The 25,513-nt window shown below is 47.2% G+C and overlaps 2 long non-coding RNA genes across 2 annotated transcripts; both read left to right on the top strand.

The window, feature by feature from the left end:
* The first annotated feature begins 813 nt into the window (after positions 1-813).
* Positions 814-1,709, top strand: LOC141022754 (uncharacterized). The gene is made up of 3 exons (XR_012183802.1): positions 814-985; positions 1,067-1,240; positions 1,331-1,709. It is a non-coding gene; the product is annotated as an uncharacterized lncRNA (long non-coding RNA).
* A 96-nt stretch (positions 1,710-1,805) lies between these two features.
* LOC141022753 (uncharacterized) lies at positions 1,806-3,240 on the top strand. The gene is made up of 4 exons (XR_012183801.1): positions 1,806-1,957; positions 2,050-2,112; positions 2,203-2,282; positions 3,009-3,240. It is a non-coding gene; the product is annotated as an uncharacterized lncRNA (long non-coding RNA).
* Positions 3,241-25,513: the final 22,273 nt, after the last annotated feature.

The following is a 25,513-nucleotide window of genomic DNA, read 5'->3' as shown; positions in this document are numbered from 1 at the left end:
GGAGGTAGGGTGACTGCTAGGGCGCCTTCCTCGCCATCACCCCCAGTTGTTTCACCCGAGCACGTGACTGCTAGGGTGGACTCGTCCGAGGAGGAGGCTACACGGACTCCGGTCCACGAGCCTTCGGCCCACGAGCCTCGGGTCGACGGGCCTTCGGCCCACGAGCCTTCGGCCCACGAGCCTTGGGTCGACGCGCCTTCGGCCCACGAGACCCCGGAGGAGCACACGTCTGGATGGGGTACCTGGCCGGATGAGCCTGAGGGGCCGAGTGGCCATGCTGATGATGGCGGGGAGCCGACTGATATTGAGGAGGAGGGGGGCACCGTCTACCAGCGTGGTTGTACACGGCTCCCGTCCGTGCCGGCGACCCGCGAGCAGAGGTGGTTGATTTTCCCTGATGGGGAGAGGTAAGTGCATTTAATCCTTTTGTACCTTCTGCATTCACGTTTCTTCAAATATCTAATGCGTTGGCCTTGTCATGCTGTAGGGGTTGGGACCACCATCATAGTGTCTGCCGGCCCAACTCCGTCCTTGGAGTGCTTTGCTGGCAAAACTTCCCGGGGTTTGTCACGTTGCCTGGTGAGGGTCGGCTTCCAGAGCTTGGATTGAGCTAGGAGCACTACTTGGCTGCCCCGGCCCCGCCGGGTGAGATTATCGACGGTGTCTTGTGCGACACGAGGGCAGATGTGGTGATCAGAAAGTTCTGGGTAATTTCTCCTTTACACATTTAAAAATCTTCAACTAGCTAGTTATTAATTGTACTAATCAATATTGTCTCATTTGATTGCAGACATTCTACAGGTGTGAGGAGGGATACGAGGAGGAGGTGGCAAATGTTATCAAGAACATCTGCAAGCGCCTACTACAGAACTTACGGCACGAGGCTCGGGTGCAGGCTGTTCGAGACTACTACGCCTTGCGTGGTATCAAGAAGCCCAAGCCGGCGTGCTGCGATAAGTTCCTGAGTAAGGAGCAGTACATGAAGGTAATTCTTAAGGCCTTGTACTTACTTCCTTCATTTAGTAATTCATAGCCGTAGCGCTCAAGTTTCTATTTGCTAACTTAGGCGCCTCCAAGATGGTGTGCGGATCGGGTGGATTGTTGGGAGGTGTTGGTCAATGAGTGGTGCTCAAAAGAATGGCTAGCCGTCCACAGCGCGGCCAAGGACAAACGTGCCCAAATGGAAGGTGTGCCACACCATCAAGGCCGCTCCAACTTATATCAGTTCGGCCGGAACTAGGTATGTGGTTTGCTTCATGATTCATGCAATTCATTCATCATGCTAGCTTGAGCCCTTTAATTACTAATTTACTTTGTTTCTCTCTTTCAGGCACGCTACAATAAGGCGGATAAGGTGCCAGAGGTGTACGACCTGTATGCCATGGCCCACAGTGCCTCTTTCGAGAAAGTCAAGGCATTCTCTCCGTCTAACCTTGATGATGCAAACAACTTCACCAACATCTCCTCCCACGACAAGCTCGTGAAATATAGAGATGAGGGGAAGGCGAGGAAAGGGGAGGAGTTTAACCCGAGCTAGGGTCCCATTGATCCAGAGCTGGTGATGATATCTGGTGGCGGGAGGTCCCATGGCTCCATAGCCATTGGAGATGGACTTATCCGTTGTCCTAGCACTCTTCCGGAGATCAAGGCGCGCCAATCGAGCTCCGCTCCTGAGGTAAGGCCTCGTGAACGGCCAGTCCAACTCGCCATCAAGGTTAGATATACGTACTCAGTTATCTTTCTCCATTACATTGTCTGTGCTTCCATCAATGATTACAAATGGTAACGAGGAGTGGTGTTGCAGGCTGCTATACAGAGTGAGAGAGATAGAACGGAGAAACTTCTAGCGGAGGCGGCGGAGAGGCAGCGGGAGTTGGAGGAGAGGACGACAACGATGTTGGAGGAGGAGAAGGCACGGAATGACATGCAGGCAAGGGCCATGTACGAGCTCCTTGTGGTAAGTTTCTTCTGCAAATTAGCCAAAACATTCATGTAGTGTTTGTCTCATTACTAACTAGTATGACTGAGTCGTCAAAACCAAATGTGCAGCCTGTGTGCGAGAAGACCGGTCAGACCGCTCCGCCGATGCCAGTGATTGCTCCTGGGACCACGGTGAGTTTAATTTGAATGGACATTACTTGCTAGTATTAACATTTGAGTGTCATCATGCTAACAAGACATTGGAAACGATCTTTGGTGCAGTGTAACTCCAGACAAGCATCGCACGATCCTTCTCCAGCTACCAGCACGAGCCTGCCCGCTCCTACACCTCCACGATCATGGTAAGTTTCTCTAGTGTTTTTCTTAACAAATGCATAAAGACCTAGATAGCCTTATTTCCTCCAAAATGCTTACCACAATGACCTAGACTTAGCTTTATTTCCTCCAAAATGACTTAATAAGCTTACTGACCTCCAAAACCATCCATTTTACCTAAGTTAGCTCTAAAACGATCTATACTTAGCTTTGTTTCCTCCAAAATGACCAAAGTTAGCTCTAATATGCTTAGTTAACTAGGTTTGCGCAATAATGATATGTACTTAGCTTACTTATGTCAAAAATGGCATAATTAGCTTAGTTAGCTCATAAACGATCCATTTTACCTAAGTTAGTTCTAAAATGATCCATTTTACCTTAGTTAGCTCATAAACGATCCATTTTACCCAAGTTAGCTCTAAAATGACCCATTTTACCTTACTTAGCTCATAAATGATCCATTTTACCCAAGTTAGCTCTAAAATGACCCATTTTACCTTACTTAGCTCATAAATGATCCATCTTACCTAGGTTAGCTCTAAAATGATGCATTTTACCTAAGTTAGCTCATAAGCGATCCATTTCACCTAGGTTAGCTCATAAACGATCCATTTCACCTAAGTTAGCTCACAAACGATCAATTTCACCTAAATTAGCTCATAAATGTCATATATTCTTCTTCTTCTTCTTCATTTTCTTCTTCTTCTTCTTCTTCTAATCTTCTTCTAACTTTCTTATTTCCCATTTTGCAGAATTCATTCGCTTCATGGAAGCTAGCATAGATGGAGTGCTTGTTTGGATGAACTATGTTTCTTTTGTATCGATGAACTATGCATGTATGGTAGGATGACACTATTGTAATATGTATGGTTGTATGCATGTATGTGGAACTTGCTATGTATGGTTGATGGAACTATGCATGTATGATGAAATTATATGTGTTGGATATCTCATATGTTTGCTGTGAACTTGCCATGTGAAAAATATATATGTATCATCTATTTACTATGAAAATGGTTGGGTATAAAAAAACAGAAAAAGAGGCAATGCAGGCTCTTTGCCGTCTGCCACCGACGGCAACGGGCACTTTGCCGTCTGCGGTGGACGGCAAAGAAGCCACATGGCAACCACCAGTGCTTCCTGGCAGCTGACCCATTTGGTCAGTTTGCCTACAGTGGCAGACGGCAAAGGCTTGATGCTCTTTGCCGTCAGCCACGGACGGCAAAGACTGCCGTTAGCCACCTAACGGACTAACAGCAAATTTATTGCCGTCGGCTTTCTTTGCCGTTCGCCGCTGATGGCAACGACCCCTTTGCCATCCGCTTCGAAAAGCAGACGGCAAAGAAGCTCTTTACCGATGCCTACTTTGCCGGAGCCTTTTGCCGTCTGCGGCAGACGCAAAGTAGCTGATTCCTGTAGTGCATCCTGGTATCCTCAGCCGCCAGGTCTGCCTTGGCTTGAGTTATCTGATCTTTCAGCTTCGCAATTTCCGCATTATGCTCCTCTTGATTCGCCGGGTTAACTTCCGCCATCAGCGTTGCCAAAGCGTCAAATAAGTCAGATAAAACCTGAGCCGGCGGTCGCACAGGGCCTCCTGCCCCGGCTGCTGTCGCCGCTACTGATCTGGAAACCATCACCGCTGCGGTCGAAGAGTAGTGCGCTGGCTGTGTACCAGCCATGAAGATCGCAACCCGGCTTGGCAGATCGGAGGGGTCCGGAATACTGTCGCCATCGGAACAGCCCCCAACCCGGCCATCTTGCAACTGGTACAATGACTCGGTCTCTCCGGTCAATGACTCGTCATCAGAGTACACAGCGGTCTCACCACCAAATGCCGATCTAACCTCAGATTCCGCTCCGTGGATGACTCCCACGAAGGCACGCTTCATGGCAGGCTGAACCAGGGCGGGTCTCGCACGCTGAGCTGTTTTGACGATGTCGGTGCAGCTGTCCGGCTTAGGGCCTGGTTCGCCGATCTTGCCAATGAAAACATGAATGACGCCGAAGGGGACCCGGTACCCGTACTCAATTGAGCCGGCCTCGGGGCCCCAGCCTGCGTCGTCGATGTAAAGCTTGCCGCGACGACTCTTAGTCATCCGGCCCACAGCGTATCCCTTGAGCCCTTCGAAGCTGCCCTCTAAGAACTCGAAACCATCGTGCGATAGCCCCACGGTGGGCGCAACTAATGAGAGTGGTTCCTATAAATCAAGTAATCAACAAAGAACACACTGATTCAGTTTTTTCATCCTCTTTTTTCTTTTTTTCTTTTGTAGGAACAACCTTGTTATAATATCTGATGGGCCTACTTGCCTAGAGTTAATACGTATGGATGATTTGCAATAGGTTTCAAAGTAGAGTATAAATTATACTTTGGGATCATGTCTTATCCCAACAAATTTGGGATCTTTGCACTACAATGATGAAATTAATATGGTGGTACTCTAATATAATTACATTGTAGCACAACATTGAAAAGGAAGGAAATTCACTGCAATCTGCCTTTGTTTCTATTTTCCAAAAGTCTACATATTAATTCATAGTTTCGTCTAATAGTTCCAGAATAAATTTGATTTATTTGTCTTATAAAAATCTCAAAATTAATCCAAAAGTGCTATTGAAATTGTATACGCGCAATCCCTTGTTAACCCAAGAACTTCTTTATGCAGACAACACCCACACTCAACCATATGCCATTACAACATTTGAAAGACATTACTAACAACTTCTTCAATGAGAGAATACTTGGTAGAGGTGGTTATGGTGTGGTATATAAGGTAATGTTAAGGCATATATGTTTTTTTATGTTTAAACCATATAATTGACCGAAAAATACATATAGCATTAATAAGAGTCTTTAAGCAGGGGGTGCTAGGAAACGGGAAAATGGTCACAGTGAAGAAGATTGTGCAGTCAGTGTCAAGCTCACATTGAGCAATTTGAGAATGAGGTTAATCTTCTTATGAAACTAAAGCACCCAAATATAGTGCGACTACTAGGCTACTGCTATGAAACACAACATTTACGTAAACTTGATGAAGGAAAGTTCATTTTGTTTGGTACACTGAATGTTTGCTTTGCTTGGAGTATTTGCCTAAGGGAAGTCTTGATAAGTACATTTCAGGTATGGCATTTAATAGTTCTTCTTTCCTTACTTTTCATCTCTCTTTGAGCTTGCAATTTTTGTGGTTTAATCATAGTTCCTGAAAACTGCGTTCATATGAACAAAAGGAAAGAGAGTATATAATGTAAATTTTGATTTCTTTCTATATATAGAGCACAGAAATAATAACCGATTTTATATTTTAAGACATCATCTATGAAATTCACATGTTTTACGTACAAATGCAGATGCATCTTCTGGACTTGATTGGCCCACACGCCTCAAAATAATCGAGGGGATTTCCTATGGGCTACAGTACCTCCACGAGCAATCCGATGGTCCCATTATTCACTTGGATCTAAAACCTGCGAATGTATTGCTTGATGAAGATATGATACCCAAAATTACAGACTTTGGTCTGTCAAGACTGTTTGATCAAAAACAAACTATTCACACCGCAATTACTATTGGAACAATGTAAGTGAACCACCTCTTCATAATCCATTGCTTTTAGTAATCAATGCAATATGTTTTCTCATTCCCCTAATGCTTTACATTCACCCATTCATGTTAATGCAGAGGTTATATGCCGCCGGAATACCTACGAGGTATAATCACACCTATGTCAGACATATTTGGTTTGGGTGTAATTATCATGGAGGTAATAATGGGTCACAGGGACTATCCATATGATATTAGAAAATCTTCCACGGAATTCATCGAGTGTGTAAGGCACATCTGTATAAACTTTTGACGCCCCCTTTCCTTAAGACCATGTCACGTGTTACCACTGTATAGTAAATTCCATATTTGTGTTCTGATTTCACAGGAACTTAAAAAAATGGACAAATGCACTGCAAAAAGAACCAGGGTATACATCACTTGAAATGGATTGCCAACAAATAACAAGATTTTTTTCGAAAAGGGGGGACTCCTCGGCCTCTGCATCAGAACGATGCATACGGCCATCTTATTAAACAAATAAATAGGTTCCAACAAGGTCTTAAAGTCTCAAAACTAAAAAAGAAGAGCTCACACAGAGCCAAAAGGGCTAGAAGACAAACTATCCAAATAAAGGACGCCACAACCGGCTGGCAAAAGAGAGGTAGGTAAACTAATTGCCTATCCTATTACATGACCGCCATCCAAACCGATTGAAGATATCCCGAGCTACCATCTCCCAGCGGATAGATCTAGTAACCAAACGCTCCCTGGCCTCCGTCGGGGTGAGTAGAGACCACAAACGGATCAACGCCGTGGCTCGGAAAATAAACTGCAAAAAATGAATGTTTGTTGTCCTGTTAAAAACCAAATCATTTCTGCAGTTCCAGACTGCCCACAATAAAGCACAGACTCCTACGCGAATATGTCTCGCTGTTTCGGGCTCTATCCCGTTAAGCCACGTTCCAAATAACGTGTTGACAGAACTCGGTGGAGTAATATTAAAATCAATATGGATGGTCCGCCATAAAACTTTGGCTAGCGGGCAATCAAGAAAAAGGTGTTGATCGTTTCATCCCGATCACAGAAACTACACCTAGTAGGTCCTGTCCAATTATGCTTTGTCAAATTGTCCTTGGTTAAAATAACTTGTTTATGGACAAACCACATAAACACTTTGATTTTCAAAGGGACTTTGACAGCCCAAACATGTTTGGAACTAGGAATCGACCTTGAATTGATAACATCAACATACAGTGATTTAACTGTAAATACTCCAGACCTAGTAAGCTTCCAGCGTAATTTATCGGGTTGTTGCGAAAGCTGAACCTCCATCAGTCTACTTACTAGATGGAGCCATTCTTCCCAACGATTGCCCACTAGCGTCCTTCTGAACTGAATATTAAGGGGGATAGATTGAAGTACCGTTGCAACGAACACCTCACGTCGTTGAACAATACGATACAGAGAAGGGTATTGAATGGCCAGGGGTGTCTTCCGAGCCAAGTATCCTCCCAGAATCGCGTACTAGCATCGTTACCAATGATAAACTTTGTCCTAGTAAACAAGGTTCGTTTGACTTTCATAAGCCCTTTCCAAAAAGGTGAGTCAGTCGGCCTTACTGTCACCCGAGACAAAGTTTTGGTGTGGAGATACTTGCTACGGAGGATTTGCGCCCAAGTGGCATCAGTCTCACTCGAGAACTTCCACAACCACTTGCTGAGAAGACATCTGTTCATGACCTCAAGATTCTCAATACCAAGACCCCCTTGGTCTTTCGGTCTACAGATGATATCCCATTTGGCGAGACGATATTTTCTTTTTAGTTCATCACCCTGCCAGAAGAAACGTGATCGATAGAAGTCCAGTCTTTTCCTAACTCCAACTGGGACTTCGAAGAACGACAAAAGAAACATAGGCATACTCGTGAGAACCGAGTTTATCAGAATTAATCGGCCTCCGTATGACATGAGCTTGCCCTTCCAGCAACTCAGTTTCTTTTCAAATCGGTCCTCGATGCACTTCCATTCTCTGTTTGTCAGCTTACGATGGTGGATTGGTATTCCTAAGTATGTGAAAGGTAAAGCCCCCAAATCACACCCAAACAATTGCCTATATGCCTCTTGTTCGTCATTGGCTCTACCAAAGCAGAACAACTCACTTTTGTGAAAGTTAATCTTTAACCCGGTCAATTGTTCAAAAAGGCATAACACCAGCTTCATATTTCTCGCTTTGGCCAAGTCATGCTCCATAAAGATGATTGTATCATCGGCGTACTGAAGGATGGATACACCTCCGTCAATGAGATGAGGTACCAGGCCACCCACTTGACCAGCCTCTTTAGCCCTTCCTATCATAATTACCAACATATCAACTACAATGTTGAACAGGATAGGGGACATCGGATCTCCCTGCCTCAGGCCCTTATGTGTCTGGAAATAATGACCTATTTCGTCATTCACTTTAATTCCAACACTCCCTTTTTGCGTATACGATTCAACCTGGCGGCGCCAGGCTTCATCAAATCCTTTCATATGCAATGCCTGTTGAAGGAATGGCCATTTGACTTTATCGTACGCTTTCTCGAAATCCACCTTAAAAACAACACCATCTAATTTTTTCGAGTGAATTTCATGGAGCGTTTCATGAAGGACCACCACCCCTTCTAGGATGTTTCTGTCCGGCATGAAAGCTGTTTGGGAATGCTGTACCACAGAATGCGCAATCTGTGTGAGCCGATTAGTCCCAACCTTGGTGAAAATTTTGAAACTAACATTGAGAAGGCAGATCGGCCTGAACTGCTCGATTCTCACAACATCCATTTTCTTAGGAAGCAGTGTTATTGTTCCAAAATTTAAGTGAAATAACTGAAGTTGTCCAGAGAATAGATCATGGAACATTGGTAACAAATCCCCCTTAATAATATGCCAACACTTCTTATAGAACTCCGCCGGGAAGCCATCCGGCCCGGGAGCCTTATTGTTCTTCATCTGTGTTATAGCATCAAACACCTCCTTCTCCGAGAACGGGCAACCAAAATTTCATTATAATTAGCAGTTAGTTGAGGCACATCCTCAATCCTGGACTCATCGAGGGACACACAACTATCCTCCGAAGGCCCAAATAACTGCTTACAATACTCGGCTATGTAAAGTTTTAGGTTGTCCTGTCCTAAAATAGTTCCTTCATCTTGTTCAAGCTGAAAGATTCTCTTCTTTCTGTGCTTGCCATTAGCAATCAAGTGAAAGAATTGAGTGTTCGCGTCCCCCTGGACAACTTTGCGGACCTTAGTCCGCAACGCCCACTTCAATTCCTCTTCACGGAGAAGTTCTTTCAACCTCATCTCTGCATCTAGTTTATCCTGAAGCTCTGTGGCTTGCAAAATCGTGGATTCGGCTTTTAAATCTAGGGACTGAATAAGTGAAAGGAGCCTTTCCTTTTCAACCTTATAAATCCCACTAAGGTGCTTAGCCCACCCCCGTAGGAAACTTCTCAAATGCCTAACCTTATTCTGCCAACGCTCAACAGAAGTCCTACCTCCTGCATCCTTAACCCATTCCCTGACAATCAGATCCAAGAATCCTTCACGTTCAAACCATGCCAGCTCAAAAGAAAAGGGGTTCTTGTTTCCCACGTGGTTTGGCTCACCAGAGTCCACGAATAAAGGTGTGTGATCCGAGATTCCGCGCGAGAGAGCCTGAACCGTTACCAAAGGGAACTTCTGTTCCCACTCGACACTCGCGAGGACTCGATCAAGCTTCTCAAACGTCGGGTTTGGCAAAGCATTAGCCCAAGTAAATTTTCTACCGGAAAGCTCTATCTCTCTCAGATCCAAGCTTTCAATAATGGTATTAAACATGAACGACCATCTGCCGTCAAAATTATCATTATTCTTTTCCTCTCTCCTCCTAATGATGTTGAAGTCACCCCCAACTAAAATTGGGAGCTGCTCAGATCCGCAGATTCGAACAAGGTCCGCCAAAAACTCCGGTTTAAGCTCGGGCTGCGCGGCACCATAAACCGCCACCAGAGCCCAGTTAAACCCATCAGCTTTGGACCTGACCCGAAACTTAACTGCGAAGTCACCCATCACTACACTTCGGACTTCCAGCGAATCGCATCTCACTCCAAGCAAGATCCCACCCGATCTTCCTCGCGGAGGAAGGCAATGCCAATCGAAATCAACACCGCCCGATAAAGTGTTGAGAAACTGGGGCGCAAAATAATCTCTACCAGTTTCCGAGAGAGCAATAAAATCTAATCCATGCTCGAGAGACGCCTCTGCAAGAAACCTTCTTTTAGCCAAGTCTTTCAGACCTCTGCTATTCCAAAAGATTCCTTTCATATTTCATCATGAAATTTTTTGGTAGTCCGAATCCTAGCACTCCTACGAACCACTGAAACGGGATAAATCTTCCGCTTCCACTTTCGTTTGGGTTTACTTTGGTCCTACATCCGGTCCTCATAACCAGGCTCAGTGGGTCTAGCTACTACCTCCTCTAGAGTTGCATCCTCTTCTCAGACTCAGGAGTGGATGGTGCAAGATCCGCACAAAAATTATCGAGCACTCTGACCCCCAACGCATCAATCTCCGCATCGTTCATGGGTCTTACCGCTGCTAGGTTTCGAATTGTTTCTAAAGCGCGTTCCGCTTCCAAATCTAGGAGATCATTAACCGAATTGGATATTTCACTATCATTACTCCCTAGCGAAACTCCTAATTGGTTTGCATTATGAATAATCTCCTCATTAGAAAAATGCAAGATTGAATTAGAAACGTTGACAGACATACCCGTAGTGACCTCAATGTCACGAAGCTTGGCTACCCTCATAGCGCACCTCTGCTGCATGTCATGAACCTCCGGGTGCTCCTGGATACGACAGCTCATCCGTCGCCCCGCAGAGACCGGGTCTGGGATCCCACCAAAGGCAATGACCTCCTCCCGAGTAACACCTATCGCTGAATTCCACGAAGGGTCAGCCAGAGTTACCGAAGGAAGCGGCGGTGGGATCCCGGGCCCCATAGACGCGTGCCTCAAACCGAGGTCCTGAGCCGCCGGTATGCCAGGAGAGGGGAGCGCGGGGGCCGCCTACCCAAGCACTCCTCCCGCCCCAACCCTCTGGCCAAAGGGTGACACCGGTGCCGCAGGAGACACGGCCTTCCTGATTTCCAAAGGGGAGGGGGGGTCGAGGCCACCTGCCCCAGACCACCACCCTGCGCTACTGGAGAAGTGGCCACTCTAGCCGCCGCCGGAGATGAGGGGAACGAGGCCATCTGCCCCGGACCGCCTCCCCCACACTCGGCCGTCGTCGGCATAGCCGGCGCCAGGATAGAGGGAGAGGAAGTCGAGGCCACCTGCCCCGGACTCCCTCCCCTAGAAGCATCCTCCATAGTAGACGTCATCTCCCGGAACGAGACCGCAGGGAGAGTGGGAGAAAGAGAAGCCACCTCAGACTCCACCTCCCCTCCCCCAACCAAGGTCGTCGCCGAGCCTCCGATCATGGGACTAGCAGCAGCATCAAACTCCAACACAGGAAGCGTGCGCTCAAACACATCATCAGCATCCACCCGGTCGCTCCAGAGTCTGGGAGGGGCAGAAGCTGGCTCAAACGACCCAAACCGCGGAGAGCTCGTAGGCACTGAGGATGATGGTGCCGTCCCGACCCCGGACCCGTCCCCGGGCAGCTGAGCAACAGGGCCCGATCCATTGGACACCTCTCGTTCAGCCTCATCAGTCGGTGCCCCCTCTGCACCCGCGCTGTCATCACCCTCGTGCATATCCACATCAGTCCCATTGATTGCCTCAGCAAACAGATCTGCATCCTCAAACTCGATCTCGAGAGGAAAAACCTCTCCCCTATAAGTCTAGTTGACCACATCAGGGACAAACTCAATGTCCAGAACGCTCACTAGAAGTCGGGCCACCCCATGAGCGCGGGTAAAGGCCATATCCACTTTCTCAGGTTTTCCAACCATAATACCCATACTAGCCACAACTCGAGCATCCTGCAATGGCTCAGAGGGAGCCCCAGAAAACCACAACCAAACCTGAGTAAGGGGCCTACCCTGTGGCTCCACCTTCTTCTACTCATGAAATTCCATAATGCATTTAGTGCCAGGAACTTTGCACAACCCAAAGCTCAGCATTCTCTGCAAATCATCCACAGTTGGGAAGTTAACCTTGAACACATTGGCCTCAATACTGACAAGCTCCCACTGGAAGTCACCTGGAACCAGTTCCTGAAGCCTCTGCACAACTGAGCCTCAGAAACCTCTCCCTGGGTAACTTTCACAATCCCAATGGCCAAACTCCGCGTCGCCACCGGAATCTCTCTCGCAGCCGGGGACTCAAAGAACATCAACTCAGCAAATATACTCCATACCTTGTAAGAGCCGGAATGTGATCACGCAAAAATGGGCAATCCCCTGTGGCATGTGCTGGCTTACCACACGTATCGCAAAGCTCCGCCACGCACTCAGCAATGAAGTGACCCTTCTCACCACATCGATACAATAACATCTTCTCCTTCTTACGCGCCCACTTGGACGCCCTCTCAGAATCAGTCCTGTCGCCTGTCTCAGCTGTAGCCTCAGTCTCAGGTACCTCCACGTTGGCCAGCGCCATCACGACATCCATCGCCTGGCTAGGCAGGTCAGTCGTCTGAACGGGATCGGCTGCCACGACAGAGGCTGTATGGTCAACAACAGCCAGTGGAGGAAGCTGTCTGTTACGGTACCTGTTGGGGATATTACTACTGGGCGTAAACCGGCGAGGAGAGGCCGGGTTAACCCCATAATGGTTCATTGTATCTAAAGCCCATGAAGACAAAGACGATGATGATTTATGAAGGCCCAGGGCCCAAAGCCGGTTTGAGTCCTGTAGACATAAACCGACATTGATATGTAAACTTGTGTTGTAAGATAGAAAGAGCAGAGACCGAGCCGGACACGTTTATGAGCCGGCCTCGGGATTCTGTAAACTAACGGGCGTCAACCCATGTATATAAGGGGACGACCCGGCGGCGGTTTAGGACAACAGACAACAACTCGAGACTCAGGGAAAGCGTATTCGCTCCCTGGTCATCGAAACCCTAGCAATTCCACAACAACTGGATTAGGCTTTTACCTTCAACGCAACGGGCCGAACCTGTTGGAAATATGCCCTAGAGGCAATAATAAAATGGTTATTATTATATTTCCTTGTTCATGATAATTGTCTATTGTTCATGCTATAATTGTGTTATCCGGAAATCGTAATACATGTGTGAATACATAGACCACAATGTGTCCCTAGTAAGCCTCTAGTTGACTAGCTCGTTGATCAACAGATAGTCATGGTTTCCTGACTATGGACATTGGATGTCATTGATAACGGGATCACATCATTAGGAGAATGATGTGATGGACAAGACCCAATCCTAAGCATAGCACAAAGATCGTGTAGTTCGTTTGCTAGAGCTTTTCCAATGTCAAGTATCATTTCCTTAGACCATGAGATCGTGTAACTCCCGGATGCCGTAGGAGTGCTTTGGGTGTACCAAACGTCACAACGTAACTGGGTGACTATAAAGGTACACTACAAGTATCTCTGAAAGTGTCTATTGGGTTGACACGGATCGAGACTGGGATTTGTCACTCCGTATGACGGAGAGGTATCTCTGGGCCCACTCGGTAATGCATCATCATAATGAGCTCAATGTGACCAAGTGTTTGGTCACGGGATCATGCATTATGGTACGAGTAAAGTGACTTGCCGGTAACGAGATTGAACGAGGTATTGGGATACCGACAATCGAATCTCGGGCAAGTTACATACCGATTGACAAAGGGAATTGTATACGGGATTGATTGAATCCTCGACATCGTGGTTCATCCGATGAGATCATCGTGGAACATGTGGGAGCCAACATGGGTATCCAGATCCCGCTGTTGGTTATTGACCGGAGAGTCGTCTCGGTCATGTCTGCGTGTCTCCCGAACCCGTAGGGTCTACACACTTAAGGTTCGGTGACGCTAGGGTTGTAGAGATATTAGTATGCGGTAACCCGAAAGTTGTTCGGAGTCCTGGATGAGATCCCGGACGTCACGAGGAGTTCCGGAATGGTCCGGAGGTGAAGAATTATATATAGGAAGTCCAGTTTCGGCCACCGGGAAAGTTTTGGGGGTTATCGGTATTGTACCGGGACCACCGGAAGGGTCCCGGGGGTCCACCGGGTGGGGCCACCTATCCCGGAGGGCCCCATGGGCTGAAGTGGGAGGGGAACCAGCCCCTGGTGGGCTGGTGCTCCCCCCTTGGGCCTCCCCCTGCGCCTAGGGTTGGAAACCCTAGGGGTGGGGGCGCCCCCCACTTGGCTTGGGGGGGAAGCCACCCCTTGGCCGCCGCCCCCCTTGGAGATCAGATCTCCCATGGCCGGCGCCCCCCAGGAGGCCTATATATAGGAAGGGGGAGGGAGGGCAGCCGTAACACAGCCCCTGGCGCCTCCCTCTCCCTCCCGTGACACATCTCCCTCCTCCCGCAGCGCTCGGCGAAGCCCTGTCGGAATCCCGCTACTTCCACCACCACGCCGTCGTGCTGCTGGATCTCCATCAACCTCACCTTCCCCTTGCTGGATCAAGAAGGAGGAGACGTCGCTGCTCCGTACGTGTGTTGAACGCGGAGGTGCCGTCCGTTCGACGCTCGGTCATCGGTGATTTGGATCACGACGAGTACGACTCCATCAACCCCGTTCACTTGAACGCTTCCGCTCGCGATCTACAAGGGTATGTGGATGCACTCCTCTCTCTCGTTGCTAGATGACTCCATAGATTGATCTTGGTGATGCGTAGAAAATTTTAAATTTCTGCTACGATCCCCAACAGTGGCATCATGAGCCAGGCCTATGCATAGTTTCTATGCACGAGTAGAACACAAACTTGTTGTGGGCGTAGATGTTGTCAATTTTCTTGCCACTACTAGTCTTATCTTGTTTCGGCGGCATTGTGGGATGAAGCGGCCCGGACCGACCTTACACGTACGCTTACGTGTGGTAGGTTCCACCGACTGACATGCACTAGTTGCATAAGGTGGCTAGCGGGTGTCTCTCTCTCCCACTTTAGTCGGAACGGATTCGATGAAAAGGGTCCTTATGAAGGGTAAATAGAAATTGGCATATCACATTGTGGTATTACGTAGGTAAGAAACGTTCTTGCTAGAAACCTATAGAAGCCACGTAAAAACATGCAACAACAATTAGAGGATCTCTAACTTGTTTTTGCAGCATGTGCCTTGTGATGTGATATGGCCAAAAGGATGTGATGAATGAGATATATGTGATGTATGAGATTGATCATGTTCTTGTAATAGGAATCACGACTTGCATGTCGATGAGTATGACAACCGGCAAAAGCCATAGGAGTTGTCTTTATTTTTTGTATGACCTGCGTGTCATTTAATAACGCCATGTAAATTACTTTACTTTATTGCTAAACACGTTGGCCATAGAAGTAGAAGTAATCGTTAGCGTGACAAGTTCATGAAGACACGATGATGGAGATCATGGTGTCATGCCGGTGACGAAGATGATCATGGCGCCCCGAAGATGGAGATCAAAGGAGCAAAATGATATTGGCCATATCATGTCACTATTTGATTTTATGTGATGTTTATCATGTTTTACATCTTATTTGCTTAGAACGACGGTAGCTTAAATAAGATGATCCCTCGCAATAATTTCAAGAAAGTGTCCCCCCTAACTGTGCACCGTTGCGAATGTTCGTTGTTTCGAAGCACCACATGATGATCGGGTGTGATAGATTCTAACGTTCGAATACAACGGGTGTAAGCCAGATTTACACACGCAATACACTTAGGTTGACTTGACGAGCCTAGCATGTACAGACATGGCCTCGGAACACGGAAGACCGAAAGGTCGAGCATGAGTCGTATAGAAGATACGATCAACATGAAGATGTTCACCGATGTTGACTAGTCCGTCTCACGTGATGATCGGACACGACCTAGTTGACTCGGATCATGTTTCACTTAGATGACTAGAGGGATGTCTATCTGAGTGGGAGTTCATTGAATAGTTTGATTAGATGAACTTAATTATCATGAACTTAGTCTAAGATCTTTACAATATGTCTTGTAGATCAAATGGCCCACGTTGCCCTCAACTTCAACGCGTTCCTAGAGAAAACCAAGCTGAAAGATGATGGCAGCAACTATACGGACTGGGTCCGGAACCTGAGGATCATCCTCATAGCTGCCAAGAAAGATTATGTCCTAGAAGCACCGCTAGGTGAAGCACCCATCCCAGAGAACCAAGACGTTATGAACGCTTGGCAGTCACGTGCTGATGATTACTCCCTCGTTCAGTGCGGCATGCTTTACAGCTTAGAACCGGGGCTCCAAAAGCGTTTTGAGCAACACGGAGCATATGAGATGTTCGAAGAGCTGAAAATGGTTTTCCAAGCTCATTCCCGGGTCGAGAGATATGAAGTCTCCGACAAGTTCTTCAGTTGTAAGATGGAGGAAAACAGTTCTGTCAGTGAGCACATACTCAAAATGTCTGGGTTGCACAACTGCTTGACTCAGCTGGGAGTTAATCTCCCGGATGACGCGGTCATTGACAGAATCCTTCAATCGCTTCCACCAAGCTACAAGAGCTTTGTGATGAACTTGAATATGCAGGGGATGGAAAAGACCATTCTTGAGGTATATTCAATGCTGAAATCAGCGGAGGTGGAGATCTGAAAGGAACATCAAGTGTTGATGGTGAATAAAACCACTAAGTTCAAGAAAGGCAAGGGTAAGAAGAACTTCAAGAAGGATGGCAAGGGAGTTGCCGCGCCCGGTAAGCCAGTTGCCAGGAAGAAGCCAAAGAATGGACCCAAGCCTGAGACTGAGTTCTTTTATTGCAAGGGAAGTGGTCACTGGAAGCGGAACTGCCCCAAATACTTAGCGGACAAGAAGGCCGGCAACACCAAAGGTATATGTGATATACATGTAATTGATGTGTACCTTACCAGTACTCGTAGTAGCTCCTGGGTATTTGATACCGGTGCGGTTGCTCATATTTGTAACTCAAAACAGGAGCTGCGCAATAAGCGGAGACTGGCGAAGGACGAGGTGACGATGCGCGTCGGGAATGGTTCCAAGGTCGATGTGATCGCCGTCGGCACGCTACCTCTACATTTACCTACGGGATTAGTTTTAAACCTCAATAATTGTTATTATGTGCCAGCTTTGAGCATGAACATTGTATCAGGATCTCGTTTAATTCGAGATGCCTACTTATTTAAATCCGAGAATAATGGTTGTTCTATTTATATGAGAGATATGTTTTATGGTCATGCCCCGCTGGTTAATGGTTTATTCTTAATGAATCTCGAACGTAATGTTACACATATTCATAGTGTGAATACCAAAAGATGTAAGGTTGATAATGATAGTCCCACATACTTGTGGCACTGCCGTCTTGGTCACATTGGTGTCAAACGCATGAAGAAGCTCCATGCAGATGGACTTTTGGAGTCTCTTGATTACGAATCATTTGACACGTGCGAACCATGCCTCATGGGTAAGATGACCAAGACTCCGTTCTCCGGAACAATGGAGCGAGCAACCAACTTATTGGAAATCATACATACTGATGTGTGCGGTCCAATGAGTGTTGAGGCTCGCGGTGGCTATCGTTATGTTCTCACTCTCACTGATGACTTGAGTAGATATGGGTATGTCTACCTAATGAAACACAAGTCTGAAACCTTTGAAAAGTTCAAGGAATTTTAGAGTGAGGTTGAGAATCAACGTGACAGGAAAATAAAGTTCTTACGATCAGATCGTGGAGGAGAATATTTGAGTCACGAATTTGGTACGCACTTAAGGAAATGTGGAATCGTTTCACAACTCACGCCGCCTGGAACACCTCAGAGAAACGGTGTGTCCGAACGTCGTAATCGCACTCTATTGGATATGGTGCGATCTATGATGTCTCTTACCGATCTACCGCTCTCATTTTGGGGCTATGCTTTAGAGACTGCCGCATTCACTTTAAATAGGGCTCCGTCGAAATCCGTTGAGACGACACCGTATGAATTATGGTTTGGGAAGAAACCTAAGCTATCGTTTCTAAAAGTTTGGGGATGCGATGCTTATGTCAAGAAACTTCAACCTGAAAAGCTCGCACCCAAGTCGGAAAAATGCGTGTTCATAGGATACCCTAAGGAAACCATTGGGTATACCTTCTACCTCAGATCCGAAGGCAAAATCTTTGTTGCCAAGAACGGGTCCTTTCTGGAGAAAGAGTTTCTCTCGAAAGAAGTGAGTGGGAGGAAAGTCGAACTTGATGAGGTGATAGTCACCCCTTCCGAACCGGAAAGTAGCGCAGCGCGGGAAGATGTTCCTGTGGTGCCTGCACCGACTGGGGAGGAAGTTAATGATGATGATCATGAAGCTTCAGATCAAGTTACTGCTGAACTTCGTAGGTCCACAAGGACACGTTCTGCACTAGAGTGGTACGGCAACCCTGTCATGGAAATCATGTTGTTAGACAACGGTGAACCTTCGAACTATGAAGAAGCAATGGCAGGCCCGGATTCCAACAAATGGCTTGAAGCCATGCAATCCGAGATAGGATCCATGTATGAAAACAAAGTATGGACTTTGACTGACTTGCCCGATGATCGGCGAGCCATAGAAAATAAATGGATCTTTAAGAAGAAGACAAACGCGGATGGTAACGTGACCATCTATAAGGCTCGACTTGTCACTAAGGGTTATCGACAAGTTCAAGGGGTTGACTACGATGAGACTTTCTCACCCGTAGCGAAGCTGAAGTCTGTCCAAATCATGTTAGCAATTGCCGCATTCTATGATTATGAGATATGGCAAATGGACGTCAAAACGACATTCCTTAACGGCTTTCTTAAGGACATCTGCCGTAGCGATGGCTCCACGACTAAGTCCTTTCCGTAGGACATCTGCCGTGACAAAACCACGACAGTTGGCGCCCACCGTGGGGCTATCGCATGATGGTTTCGAGTTCTTAGAGGGCAGCTTCGAAGGACTCAAGGGCTACGCTGTGGGCCGGATGACCTAGAGTCATCGTGGCAAGCTCTACATCGACGATGCAGGCTGGGGCCCCAAGGCCGGCACAATCGAGTACGGGTACCGGGTCCCCTTCGGCGGCATACACGTTTTCATTGGCAAGATCGGCGAACCGGGCCCTGAGCCGGACATCTGCACCGACCTCGTCGAAACGGCTCAGCGTGTGTGATCTGCCCGGGTTAAGCCTGTCATGAAGCGTGCCTTCGTGGGAGTCATCCACGGAGTGGAATCTGAGGATAGATCGGAATCTGGTGGTGAAACCGTCGTTTATTCCGGCGATGAGTCATCGACCGGGGAGACCGAGTCATTGTACCAGTTGCAAGATGGTCGGATTGGGGGCTGTTCCGATGGTGACAGTATTTCGGACCCCTTTGATCCGCCGAATCGGGTTGAGATTTTCATGGCCGGTACACAGCCAGCGCTCCACTCTTCGACCACAGCGGCGGTGATTTCCGGATTTGTAGGAGCGACAGCGGCCGGGGCAGGAGGCCCTGTGCGACCGCCGGCTCAGGTTTTATCTGATTTGTTCGACGCTTTGGCAACACTGATGGTGGAGGTTAATCCGGCAAATCCAGATGAGCATACTGCAGAGATTGCAAAAGTGAAGGATCAGATAACACAGGCCAAGGCCGATTTGGCAGCGGAGGATGCCAGAATGACTGCAGAACGGGCCACATTAGATGCACAGGCCTATCGGCTTATGTTGGATCAGAGTGCGTCAAACGACGTTATGAGAAGAAGGTACCGATCTCACCTACTGCCGGTTTATGAGGCCAGGAACCTCTTTAATACCCCAGGAGCAGGGATCAGTAATCCGCCGGCGGCAAACCAGGCAGAGGCACCTGAAACGGGAGCGCTGGTTCAACCGCGACCAACAGATAACCGTGATCCGCCCCGTCAGAACAACGTTCTGTCGCAGCATGTCCCAACACCGCCGGGTCACTATTCTAACCCGATGGATAACATTGTCGCTGCCGCTTCATGACTGGCGGCCCTCCCGATCGAAGGTGAGTCCCTAGTAGCGGTCGAGACACGACGGGCTAGGGAGCTCCTTCAGACAGCTTTAACTCAGCAACAGGCTTATTCATATAGTCGCGAAAGGATCCACTCTACTCCCCGCCCAAGCCGGAGCTACAACAGGCGTATTGATGAGCCGGCCGTGTCAAGCAGTGCGCGAAACCGTGATCCGCCTCGTGGCCATAACCCGACGGGTGGTGGCGGTGATGCTCAGGATGTGGTGGATCGCGCTAGAGCTCGTCGAGAGGCTGAGTTAGCAGCACAGCATTAGGCCCGCCAACTTACTCCGGTTCGTCCAACCACGTCGGTGGAACCAGGGGTTACTTCCAACTCTTTGGGAGTGCCGTGTCTCGTCCCAGCGCTGCACAATGTGCGCTTGCCCAAGGATTTCAAAGGCCCACGTAAAGTGCCGAATTACACCGCCGATTTATCCCCCGAGTCATGGGTTGAAAGCTATGAGATGGCAATGGAGATGCTGGATGTGGACGATGCGGCGTGCGCTAAATACTTTACCATGATGTTGGAAGGAACGGCTCACACTTGGTTGAAAAACTTGCCAGCTAACTCCATTGGGTCATGGGCCGAGTTGAGGGCCTGGTTCATCCAGAATTTCAAGGATACATGCAAGCAACCCATGTCAATTGTGGACTTAGCTGCCAGTGTCCAGGAGGAAGGAGAATCGACAACCCATTGGGTGCACCGGGTTTCGGAGATTTTGCATTCATCAGACCGCATCAACGCTGATACAGCAGTTTTGACATTGGAAGGCAATTGCCGGTTTGCACCTCTGAAGTTGAAGTTGGGACGGCTCAAACGTCACTGCAATGACATGGGGACTCTCATGGCCGCTCTGGTAAAGTATGCCGACTCTGATAGTACCAAGGATCTCGAGTCTGACGATGATAAGACAGGGAAGGGAAAGAAGAGCAGCAACACCAAGGGGCAGCAGCATAACCCGGCGGGTCATGGAAACAGCGGTAAGCGTAAAGCAGATAACAGTTTAGACTTTGTGGCTAATACAAACGCGCAGGACAGGGGCCAGCGGCGTAAAGGTAAACCGCCCCGGCGTAGTGGAGGACCAAGCCCTAATCCGGAGCGCCTGTCTTATCTGTTAAACCAGCCTTGCCCAAAGCACGGGTCGCAGGAGAAACCAGCCACGCACCTCTGGAAGGATTGTTATATCATGCAGGAGTTCAAAAAGTCCAATTTTTTTTGGTATGATCATGGACCGGGTGGCGGTTCAGGCCCCGGATCTCATGGCTCGGGTTACGGTGGAGGCAATTCCGGTTCAGGTTTTCACGGTAATCAGAGTGGGTCAAGGCAATCATGGCAACCAAGGTGGTTATAATCATCAGGGAAATCAGCAGCAGCAGCAGCAGTCGGGTTACCAGAGCAACCCGAAGTAGTTGAATAGCGGGCAGTATCATGTCTTCACCACTAGCCTGGACAAGCGCGATCAGAAGCTTCATAAAAGGGCAGTGAATTCCGTTGAACCGGCGGTGCCCCATTATCTACGCTGGTCTGAATAGCCTATTGTGTGGAGTCGAGAGGATCATCCACCCCGGGTTGATAATCCGGGTCATCTGGCGTTGGTGGTGGCACCTCAGGTGTGAGGTTATAAGTTCACCAAAGTACTCATGGATGGGGGGAGTAGTATCAACATCCTCTATTATGAAACTTTCCGTCGCATGGGGTTAACAGATAAAAATCTTAAACCGTCCAACACAATCTTCCATGGAGTGGTGCCTGGTAAATCGGCATATCCAGTTGGTAAGATAGCTCTGGAGGTTGCTTTTGGTGATGAACATGATTCAAGATCAGAGACGTTGACCTTCGAGGTGGTGAAAATCCAGAGCCCATATCATGTCCTGTTTTGACGGCTGGCTTATGCTACGTTTATGGCAAGACCCTGTTATGTCTATCTGCAGCTCAAGATGCCGGGTCATAAGGGGACTATCACAGTGCACGGGAGCCGCAAGATCGCTTTGGATTGTGAAGAAGGTGATGCGGCATATGCTGAGGTAGTTTGTGCAACAGAAGAGTTGAAGTTCTACAAGGACAATGTTGATCTGGCGGATATGACTTCTTTGAAAAAGCCAACTACAGAGCATGAACCGGCCTTGAAGTTTAAATCGACTGATGAGACTAAGCTTGTTTATTTCGTTCCTGGCGATTCATCCAAGCAGTTTAGCATCAGCGCTAACTTGGATCTAAAATAGGAAAGCGCGCTCATCGAGTTCATCCGTGAGAACCGGGACATCTTTGCGTGGAAGCCTTCTGACATGCCAGGTGTATCGAGGGAACTCGCTGAGCACACACTTAATGTTGATCCCTAGTTTAAACCGGTCAAGCAATTTCTTCGCCGGTTCAATGAAGAAAGACACAAAGCTATTGGTGAGGTGGTAGCCAGGCTCTTGGCGGCTAAGTTTATCATCAAAGTATTTCATCCTGAGTGGCTGGCTAATCCGGTGCTAGTACTTAAGAAGAATGGCACTTGGCGTATGTGTGTGGACTATACAGATCTCAACAAGGCTTGCCCAGTAGATCCTTTTGCCCTCCCGAGTATTGATCAAATCATTGATGCTACGGCGGGTTGTGAGCGTTTGAGCTTTCTGGATGCATATTCTGGTTATCATCAGATCAAAATGGCAGTTAAGGACCAGGAGAAGACAACCTTCATAACTCCTTTTGGAGCCTTCTGCTATGTGTCTATGCCCTTTGGGCTCAAGAGTGCCCAGGCGACTTATCAGCGCTGTGTGCAGAATTGTCTTCATGATCAGATCGGCCGCAATGTTCATGCTTATGTGGATGATATTGTGGTAAAATCTAGACAGAAGGATACGTTGATAGATGACTTGAAGGAGACCTTTGATAACCTGCGGGTTTATAAAATGATGCTTAATCCGGCTAAGTGTGTTTTTGGTGTACCGGCAGGCAAGCTCTTGGGTTTTCTGGTATCTAACAGAGGTATCGAAGCTAATCCGGAGAAAATCAAGGCTATAACTTCTTTGGCTAAACCGAAGTGTATTAATGATGTTCAACGCCTGATACGTCTCCAACGTATCTATAATTTTTGATTGCTCCATGCTATATTATCTTCTGTTTTGGACATTATTGGGCTTTATTATTCACTTTTATATTATTTTTGGGACTAACCTATTAACCGGAGGCCCAGCCCAGAATTGCTGTTTTTGCCTATTTCAGAGTTTCGCAGAAAAAGAATATCAAACGGAGTTCAAACGGAATGAAACCTTCGGGAACGTGATTTTCGGAACGAACATGATCCAGGAGACTTGGACCCTACGTCAAGGAAGCTTCCAGGAAGCCACGAGGTAGGGGGGCGCGCCTACCCCCCAGGCGCGCCCTCCACCCTCGTGGGCCCCATGTTGCTCCACCGACGTACTCCTTCCTCCTATATATACCTACGTACACCCAAACGATCAGATATGGAGCTAAAAACCTAATTCCACCACCGCAACCTTCTGTACCCACGAGATCCCATCTTGGGGCCTGTTCCAGAGCTCCTCCGAAGGGGGCATCCATCACGGAGGGCTTCTACATCAACACCATAGCCTCTCCGATGAAGTGTGAGTAGTTTAACTCAGACCTTCGGGTCCATAGTTATTAGCTAGATGGCTTCTTCTCTCTTTTTGGATCTCAATACAATGTTCTCCCCCTCTCTTGTGGAGATCTATTCGATGTAATCTTCTTTTGCGGTGTGTTTGTTGAGACCGATGAATTGTGGGTTTATGATCAAGTTTATCTATGAACAATATTTGAATCTTCTCTGAATTCTTTTATGTATGATTGGTTATCTTTGCAAGTCTCTTCGAATTATCAGTTTGGTTTGGCCTACTAGAGTGATCTTTCTTGCAATGGGAGAAGTGCTTAACTTTGGGTTCAATCTTGCGGTGTCCTTTTCCAGCGACAGTAGGGGCAGCAAGGCACATATTGTATTGTTGCCATCGAGGATAACAAGATGTTTTTTTATCATATTGCATGAATTTATCCCTCTACATCATGTCATCTTGCTTAAGGCGTTACTCTGTTCTTATGAACTTAATACTCTAGATGCATGCTGGATAGCGGTCGATGTGTGGAGTAATATTAGTAGATGCAGGTAGGAGTCGGTCTACTTGTCTCGGACGTGATGCCTATATACATGATCATACCTAGATATTCTCATAACTATGCTCAATTCTGTCAATTGCTCAACAGTAATTTGTTCACCCACCGTAAAATACGTATGCTCTTGAGAGAAGCCACTAGTGAAACCTATGGCCCCCGAGTCTATCTTCATCATATTAATCTTCCAACACTTAGTTATTTCCGTTGCTTTTTTACTTTGCTTTGCATCTTCATCATAAAAATACCAAAAATATTATCTTATCATATCTATCAGATCTCACTCTCGTAAGTGACCGTGTAGGGATTGACAACCCCTTACCGCGTTGGTTGCGAGGATTTATTTGTTTGTGTAAGTGCGAGGGACTCGCGCGTAGCCTCCTACTGGATTGATACTTTGGTTCTCAAAAACTGAGGGAAATACTTACGCTACTTTGCTGCATCACCCTTTCCTCTTCAAGGGAAAACCAACGCAGTGCTCAAGAGGTAGCAAGAAGGATTTCTGACGCTGTTGCCGGGGAGGTCTACGCAAAAGTCAACATACCAAGTACCCATCACAAACCCTTATCTCCCGCATTACATTATTTGCCATTTGCCTCTCGTTTTCCTCTCCCCCACTTCACCCTTGCCGTTTTATTCGCCCTCTGTTTTCCATTTGCCTCTTTTCGCTCGTCTTTCTTTCGCCATGTATGAATCTAGGGAGGTTATCGCTAATGAAGGCAATAATAACAACTTGGGAAATTTTGATGCTTTCGATGATCCTCTTGAGGAACCTACCATTTTGCACACCAAAAAGTTTCGAGTCGGTAGTGGCAATATTATTGGGAAAGGAGTTATTCAAGATTTCTTTACTTGTGCCGGCGCTTTGCCCATTATGGGTGTCTCTATTCTTCATAAAACTAGTAGCCTTGCGGATGCAATATCTTTGCTTGTAGTTGAACTTGAAAGGCAATTTCTTCATATGCGCATCCTTGCATACAAAGAATTTTCCTAGAATTTTCTAATATTGAGCATTCTTTTGTTAAGCGTGATGCCACTATCTTTTTGGCTCATGAGTTTAGATTCATAATGAAAGAGGCTAGAGAAATCTTTGCGCATTATAGGGTAGATGCTAGTCATCCTCCCATAGAAGCTATCCTTTTTAATCAATAAGACATGATGTGTTTACAATCTTTGGATCATGTTGCTTATAATGAAAATCTTAGGAAAAAGGTTCCAGCCGATGTTCTAGTTGATAGAATTTCCGAGCTTAATGATGATTTTGCTATTCAGAATAATGGATTAGGTTTTTCTCTTGAACGAAGGCTTGTGACTTTTTGCCAAAAGAATGCTTGTAATGATGAATTGGTTGTGCAATACAAAGGGCCAAGGGAGGAACCCATACCTCCCGAGATTGATCTTGGGGACTTCTGTCCCATTAAATTTAGCCCTTTTGATTATTTTTGCTTGCCTCAAAGAAAACTTGCTGCTGAACGTAGAGAAT

The sequence above is a fragment of the Aegilops tauschii genome, chromosome 5 (genome assembly GCF_002575655.3).
Source record: "Aegilops tauschii subsp. strangulata cultivar AL8/78 chromosome 5, Aet v6.0, whole genome shotgun sequence".
Lineage (NCBI taxonomy): Eukaryota > Viridiplantae > Streptophyta > Magnoliopsida > Poales > Poaceae > Aegilops > Aegilops tauschii.
Note: the sequence above shows the minus strand (reverse complement) of the source record. Positions and strands in the feature narration are given on the sequence as shown.